The sequence below is a fragment of the Macaca thibetana genome, chromosome 1 (genome assembly GCF_024542745.1).
Source record: "Macaca thibetana thibetana isolate TM-01 chromosome 1, ASM2454274v1, whole genome shotgun sequence".
Taxonomy (NCBI): domain Eukaryota; kingdom Metazoa; phylum Chordata; class Mammalia; order Primates; family Cercopithecidae; genus Macaca; species Macaca thibetana.
In genome coordinates, this window is record NC_065578.1 from 142,595,021 (window position 1) to 142,602,850 (window position 7,830).

Sequence of the window (7,830 nt, forward strand, 5' to 3'; positions counted from 1 at the left end):
TGGTCCAAAGGCAGCTGGAGTTTCAATGTATGAAAAGCTTTAAAATACTACCTTAAGGAGATTTAATGTCAACACCAATTTCCAAGGACTTCTTGTTAATTTTTCACATAAATAATGGCACCCTCAAAATCAGATAGTAATTTCAAACAACATTAATTTCAGATGATCCCTTTTATTTAGAAGACTTTCTGTTTTCATCAAAAGTCATATAGCCTTATATCAGCTTATAAAAAAAAAACTACCTAAAATATAGTTGTAATTTTAAAATGACAAATAAATATATAGTCAGCTTGGAGAGACCTGGGGTACCCGATGTTGTCTACCAACTTTCATGATCCCTCCTTGGCAAATGCTGCTGCTGCCATTGCTTCCTCCTGCTGAGCTGTCAATTCTTCAATCTCTGCTTTTTTTTTTTTTTTTTTTTTGAGACGGAGTTTCACTCTTGTCACCCAGGCTAGAGTGCAATGGCATGATCTCAGTTTACTGCAGGCTCTGCCTCTCAGATTCAAGCCATTCTCCTGCCTCAGCCTCCTGAGTAGCTGAGATTACAGGTGCCCACCACCATGTCCAGCTAATTTTTGTATTTTTTAGTAGAGATAGTTTCACCATGTTGGCTAGGCTGGTCTCAAACTCCTGACCTAAGGTTATCTGCCTGCCTTGGCCTTCCAAAGTGCTGGGATTACAGGCGTGAGTCACCGCGCCCAGCCCAATCTCAGCATTTAATGTGTGCATTACCCATTCCACTGCTTCTTCACCTTTACTGGCACTTGAGGATATTGTACTTGCCATCAGTCCTTCAAGGTAACTGCTGAGGCTAACCGCTTTCATAGTGATTATGGCTTCTTGAGTCAAAATAGTTCCTTCTGGGTCCTGAGGATATGGTTTTTATATGTCTCTCATCTACTGAAACCATATTTGTAAATGAAATATTAGTAGATTTAAGTTCCATTGCTTTCTCTACAGGATCAACAGAATGTTCTTGCACATATGTTTTGGTTCTTGCTGCACCAATAAGAGACTTCGCAATGGACAGCAGTCCCCACTCTGTGCTGAGAAGTCTATGGCTGTGCAACTTTCCAGAGGGATCTATATGTCGGTCCAACACATTAACTCCAGCCACACCTGGGTTCATAGGATCTGGGTATTTCTACGTCGCAGCTGTTGTAACAGTTTCCCATGAGTGGTCAAAGATGTGCTCCGAAGTCCAGATCTTCATGGTGCCGGTGGCCTGAGCAATGTCTGGTGGCACCAGGGAACAATGAGGTGCAGAGTTTACACCTGCCCTGACTCACCTCCAGCACTCCAGCCAGCCCGCAGAACACAGGTGCCCTCGGTCCCAACACGAGGGACCTCCAGACACGCAGCCCAGTTATATCTGTCTCATAAAGAGAATTTGGAGGTTTTGTAATGTAAATGTCGAGTTAACGGGTGCAGCACACCAACGTGGCACATGTATACGTATGTAACAAACCTGCACGTTGTGCACATGTACCCTAGAACTTAAAGTATAATAAAATAAAATAAAATAAACTATATCCAATAAAAAAAGAGAATATGGAAGTTTTGATATAGGAGTGCTGAGAAGGGAACAGTGTGGTCCCTTTAAATGATAGGGAAGGTGGAAAGAGAAGTGCTGGGTAGAGAAAGGTGGGTGCCTGGCTAGGGCTCCACCTCCACTGCACTCCAGCCTGGGCGACAGAGCAAAACTCCATCTCAAAAAAACAAACAAACAAACAAAAAAACCATTGGAATTATTTGCCCTTTAATGCCTTTATCAAATTCATCTGTAACACTGTCTGGTCTTGTTGCCTTGATAGGGGTGTAAGTCTTTGAAAGTTTTCTCTATTTCTTCTATAAAAATCAGACTGTTTAGATTTTCCAACTCTTCTGGAGTCACTTTTGATAAATGTGGTGAATTTCTAGAAAGTTATTCATTTCTATCCAGGTTTTAAAATTCATTTACATAGATTTCAGCCATCTTAAAGGGTTCTTCTAATGTGATTATTTCCCTTTTATCATTTTGTATTTTGTGTATCTCCACTGTCTGTGTTGTTTTCTCAAAGTTGACTGTGCTATTTCTCAATGTTGAATGCTATGTGCCAAATTTTCTGGAAGTTGGAATTCTAAACCAATGTCTAGGTACAGACCCAGGTATATTTTAAAAGTTAGTTTATGATAAAAGTGACATTTTAAGTCAGCTGAAGAAATTTACCAAATTGTGTTAAGAGAAATAACTATTAATATATATTTGGGGAAAAAATAGACTCCATACCTAATAGCACTCACTGAAATAAACTCCAAATAAATTTAAAAGTTATTCCTGAAATGTATGTGAGAAGAAAACATAGTAGGGTATTTTTCTAACTTTGGAACAAGGAAATCATTTCTAAACAAGGCAAAAAAAAAAAAAAGCCATAAAAATAATTGTAGATCAGATAAATTAAAGCTTCAAAGCAGTAAAAGACATCATATGTAAAGTTAAGATACATTACAGGGAGAAAACTTTGCAAGATATTTAGAAAGCGAATAGTTAATAATCTAGCATACATTGAATTCTTACAAATTAATAAGGAAATGCCAAATAGCCTATTTAAAAAACAGACAAAGGATGGAAAGGAAAATTTACAGCACACATACAGTTTTGCTATTACAGAGAATAAATAATATATAAACAGAGAATAAATAAAAAGATATCCAATTTACTGTCATCTGAAAAGTGCAAATTAGAACAAGTGTACCAGTTTTGCCTATCAGAATGGTATCAACTAAAATAATTGAAAATATTAAATTTTTGAGCAGAAACAGATAGGAAATATAAAATATGGGAGTGAATCTGAAAGATCACTTTAGAAAAATGTATATACCCCTTCATTCAGCAATTATTCCATTCTAAAGAAATACTTACACAGCTTCACGAAGATGTATACAAGAACATTCATTATTGGTTATATAGAGAAATGGTCAAACAATACATATTACATGCATAATATGAAATACTGATTGTCATTATAAGAAGGAGCTAGAGCTGACTACAGTGATGTGCAAAGCTCTGAAGACCTATTCTTAAATGAAAAGACAGGTTGAGTAATGATCTATATATTATTATCACATATGTAAAACAAATAGCAAAACTGTATGTGTGGTGTATAGTGTATATGTATAAATGCATTTTTTAAAAAGACCAAAGGATGTTGTCTTAGTCCGTTTAGACTGCTATAACAAGATACCTCAGGCTAGGTAATTTAAAAGCAATAGAAATTTGTTGCTCACAGTTCTAGGCTGGGAAGTCCAAGATCAAGGAACCAAAGTGTTACGGGATCTCTGGGGTGTTGATTTCTCTGATCAGAAACCTCTGTGGCCACGACACCTTTGCCCAAGTTCTTGTCCTGCATCCAGACAAATGAAGGGAGAGAAGAGTTTTATTTAGTGATAGAACAGCTCAGAAGAGTGGGTAGCTCCTCTCTGTAGGCAGGTCATCCTGTTGAGTGTTCAGCTCTCAGCAGAGAGGAGGTCCTGGAGAGAGTGGTTCCTCCCTGCAAGCAAGTCATGCAGATGTCTCTGCAGGTCTCTGAAGCTCTCAGCAGACAGAGTAGCTCCTCTCTGCTAGCAGGTCATCTCTGCAGCTCTCAGTGGAGAGGGTACTCCTGTCTGCAGCTGATCAGCCTGTGTCTCTGCACTCTTCGTCCCCGTGCCATCCTCTGCCCTACTCTGGCTGAGCCCAGGGCTTTCATGACCTCAGAGGGGAGGAAGTGTGTGCTGACTGGTCCATGGGCGGCCATGAACGGGCTGGAAGAGGCACCTGAGTCCCCACTCTGGTGGGAGAAACCGGCAGCCCAGTCCCCAGCCTTCAGGCCCTCCACGTCCTGAGGGCGGGGCCTTATTGGGAACACCAGCCCTTCTGTCTAGGGCTCATGTCTGCCTCCTGCTGCCATTCATGGCCCCAGGGCTTGGCTCCAACCGGACTCCGAGATTGGAGAGGGTGCTGGGGGCTAAGAGAAGCCAGACAGTGGGAGCAGACACCCCTGAGCCTGCAGGGATGGGGCAAAGGGGGCCTTCCTGGGGTGCCCAAGGGCTCCCAAGGGTGCAAGCTGCAGAGATCCCCACGTCCTGCACTTGGGAGGGCAGCAGCAGCTGCACCTGGGAGCTTCCGCCCCGCCAACTTGTAAGGGACAGGGCTCCTGCTTGTCCCCTGCTCCTGTCGACTTCCTGAAGCCAGAGGCCCAGGTCTGCAGCCGCACTTGGGAGGGCAGATCCTACCTGTTCCCAGCTCCCCCAAAAGCACAGGGAGGCTCGGATCCACAGTTGCAGTTTGGGCTACTGTAGCCCCTGTCGGGGCTCCTGCCTGCTCTATAGAGCAGGAGGCCTGGGTCTGCAGCTGTGGTTTGGGCAGCTGCAGCAGCACCGGGAGCTCCCATTCCAACTCAGAAGGGGCGGGGCTCCCACTGGCTTCAAGAAGTGTGGGGCTCCAGCTGCTCTTCCCTGCTGCAGCCGGCATGATAGCAGCAGCTACTGCCTTAAAAAGGATTCAGTGTCTGTGAGGGCCTATTCCTCATGAGTAGCACCTTCTTGCTGTGTCTTCACAGAAGGGGCAAACAGGTTCCCTCAAGTCTTCTTTATAAGGGTACCAGTCCCATCTCCCAAAGGCCTTATCTTCTAATACCATTACCTTGGTGATTAGGTTTCAACATATTAATTTTGGGGTATACAAACATTTAGACCATAGCGGATGTTTGGCAAAATGTTGACATTCTCCCCTCTAGGTAGATAAGGCAGTGTGGGAAGAATGAAGATATTCACATTTCTATATATATATTTCTTGCACTTTACATTGTTTGAATAATTTACAGTAAGAATACATTAAATATGACTAGTATCTTTTTTTAAAGGCAGTAAATATAAACAAAAAATACAAGTGATGGTATGAAGCTGCCAACAGGGTTGTTGAGCCTCTGACTCCAGTTCCTCTGCCATACTACTTGACAAAAGACAACTAGAGAGGATATAAATATATATACAGGGCAGGTTTCGTGAGGACCAATTACATATGACTCATTGTCATTCAACCAGGAGACACTTCCATGTTTCAGTGAAACACTTTGTAGTACAAAACGGTCCTTCAGTAAGAAACAGATGTATTTAAATCCTCTCTGTCTGTATCTCACATACATATGCACACAAAGACACATATTCATTTATTCCCCAGGCGTTTGTTGACTATGAACCTAATTATAATGCTGTCATAAGTGTGAAGTGGTAACACTTTCTCATCACCCTGTATAGGTAAAAATATGCATTTGATCAAACTTGCTGGGTCACCATGCCGTGTTAATACAGCATGGGTCTGCTGCTATTGGTGATGATGGATGATTTTAGAAAATTTAAGATGAGCTGTTCTTCCTCGCCCCACACCCACCTCAGGCTTCAACTGCTTATGCAGAGCTGACGGAAGCAGGTGTTAGGGTGAGAGAGAGTTTGGGAAGGATCTATACAAAGGTATGTGTAGTATAGCCATCCCACTTTAGCTGTAGAAAAGAACTAGTCTAGATCAATGTTTATGAATTCATTTTTTGGGAGGTAATGGGTTGCCATGAGAAGGAAATAGAACATAGGGTCAACAGATTTTACAGGGGTGTTTGTAGCTTCTATAGAAATAGCAGTGGAAGTGACATCAAAAAGAGGCAAAAATTAAGAGGAGCTTGAAAAGCAGGATCTGAGAAAATGGCAGCAGACGTTGGGTCAGTTACCTCAAGTTAAAAGAAAAGAAACTAGTTTAAGAAAATGTGGGTGTATGATCCAGAGAAAAGATAATGAAGCATTTCAGGGTTGAGGTGGGAGCCAAACAAAGACTTTTGCAGGCCTTAAGCACTGAAACAGATTAGGAGGTGCTCCAACATTCTTCCCATATGAAATTCCTAATAAAAAATAATAATAATGCAAAGCCAAGTAAAATATAGAAATCAACAAAGCTTTAACAAATATTTTGAAAAGTATATTGCCTTAGTTTTTCTAGTATATCAAGCATTTTCTCAGGCTATCTACTGGGTCGTCTGTAAGATTAGCTTCAACTGTGAGGCTGAGGCTGGGTACCAGCCTGAGAAGACTCTTGTCCTCAGGAACAAGAACACTGAGAGTCCACCCAGCTGGCTTGAGGCCTAAAGAAGGGAACTTATCTTAAAGGATGGTAAAACTATACTAGGCCACTTAAGGTAGGGCTGCGATAGGTATTGGGTAATTTTGGAGAACAAACATGAAGAAGCCGAGAGAACAGTTGGTGAGAACTATTCTGTTCACTAGTGGAAATATGAAGTGGCCATAACCAAAGGGAATCTCAAATCTGCCATGAAAGGTGCTGAGATCGCCTCTCCATAACTATGAAAGAGGTTAAATAAGTCATCTCTAATGAGGGACGTCATCTGGTTCCAAAATCTGTGCTTTATATCTCCATTTTATTTGGATCTCCATCCTACCTTTAATTGCTTTCTTCTGCAGGTCTTCAGGAGGCTCCAAGACCAGGAGGCATATAAGCAAAATGGAACATAGACACTAGAATCAACTTTCCTGTGTTAGTAAGCTCAGTAGCATCCTCATACCATGTGACTTTCCAACAGCTGCTGCCCTATCCTCAGAGCCTCTGCCCAGCATGGACTGGGGCACTCAGAATGGTATCCCTTGATATAATGCATATACAATGGCACTATCAACTCCTCATGCCTAAACATTTCTCAGTTTTCAGAGTCTCAAAACTGTTTCCACAGTATTGAACTCCCAGTTTTCTAAACCCCAACATGTTTCTTTCTTGATCACGAATCATCTTTTCAGATGACAGCATCCTGGCTTGAATCCAGGGCTAAAAACTATTGAAGTCAAATTAAAACATACTTTTATGATGACAAATTTGTTAAAGTTAATAATTCAACTCACTGCTTGCTTGTATTTGTAACTTCAAAAAATTATTTTGGGGGCTTTAAAATTCATTACTCTCACATAAGTTATATTTTAATGGAATTGATCTGATGAATTTTAGCTCTGAAGCAAGCCACATCTTTGCACTGGGACAGTCCTGTTCCCTAAACACAAGTGGATTATTCCATTCTCAAGTGGGTTCTATTTCTGAAAATGCACCTTATCTTTGTAAGATGGTCATGCATTGCTTGAACTTCAGAGAGTAAAAGCCATTCTACCATCACTTTCATTCAACTATATTGGATGTTCAAAAATAACATTTAATTACAGAAAAAGACTTAATAATCCTGTTTCTTTGAGGTCAAAATTTCAAGGTAGTCCTTATCAAAGAAATATACTTTTGAAGTAATCTGCCTTTACACTCCAACTAGAGGTAAGATAAACTAACTCAATTCTGGCAAGTAAGGTGGAAAAATGGAAGTATTTCCATTTACCAGTTATGCATTTTTAGAAGAAGTCTGTTGTTTTTCTGTGGTATTAGACATGCAAATGAAGCAAGCCTCCCTCTGCCTCTACCTTGGTTTGGTTTATATGTACCAGATAATCTCAAAGGAGTTATAGTGGGTCCATGTGATATGAAATGAACCATGTCTAACAGGTCTAAGATATGCAGGGTGAAATGGGCCTGACCAGAGAAGTCTGGGCTAGAAAACTAAGATGACATACTATTAGGAAAAACTCCAAGTTCACAAGCTATGGATGGGTCATTCTATGGGAAGACAAATGGTGAGCTTCCTAACATACTGTAATGTACTCAGTGGGTGCAGGTAATTGCATTATTTATACTCTTCCATTCACAGCACATCATCATCAATGGTCTCTGGAACTCGTCTTCCTTTATCTTTTATTTCATTCATTCAACACATA

General features: G+C 41.0%; 1 pseudogene; it reads right to left on the bottom strand.

The window, feature by feature from the left end:
* Positions 1–285: 285 nt before the first annotated feature.
* LOC126937730 (PRELI domain containing protein 3B-like) lies at positions 286–1,216 on the bottom strand (annotated as a pseudogene).
* Positions 1,217–7,830: the final 6,614 nt, after the last annotated feature.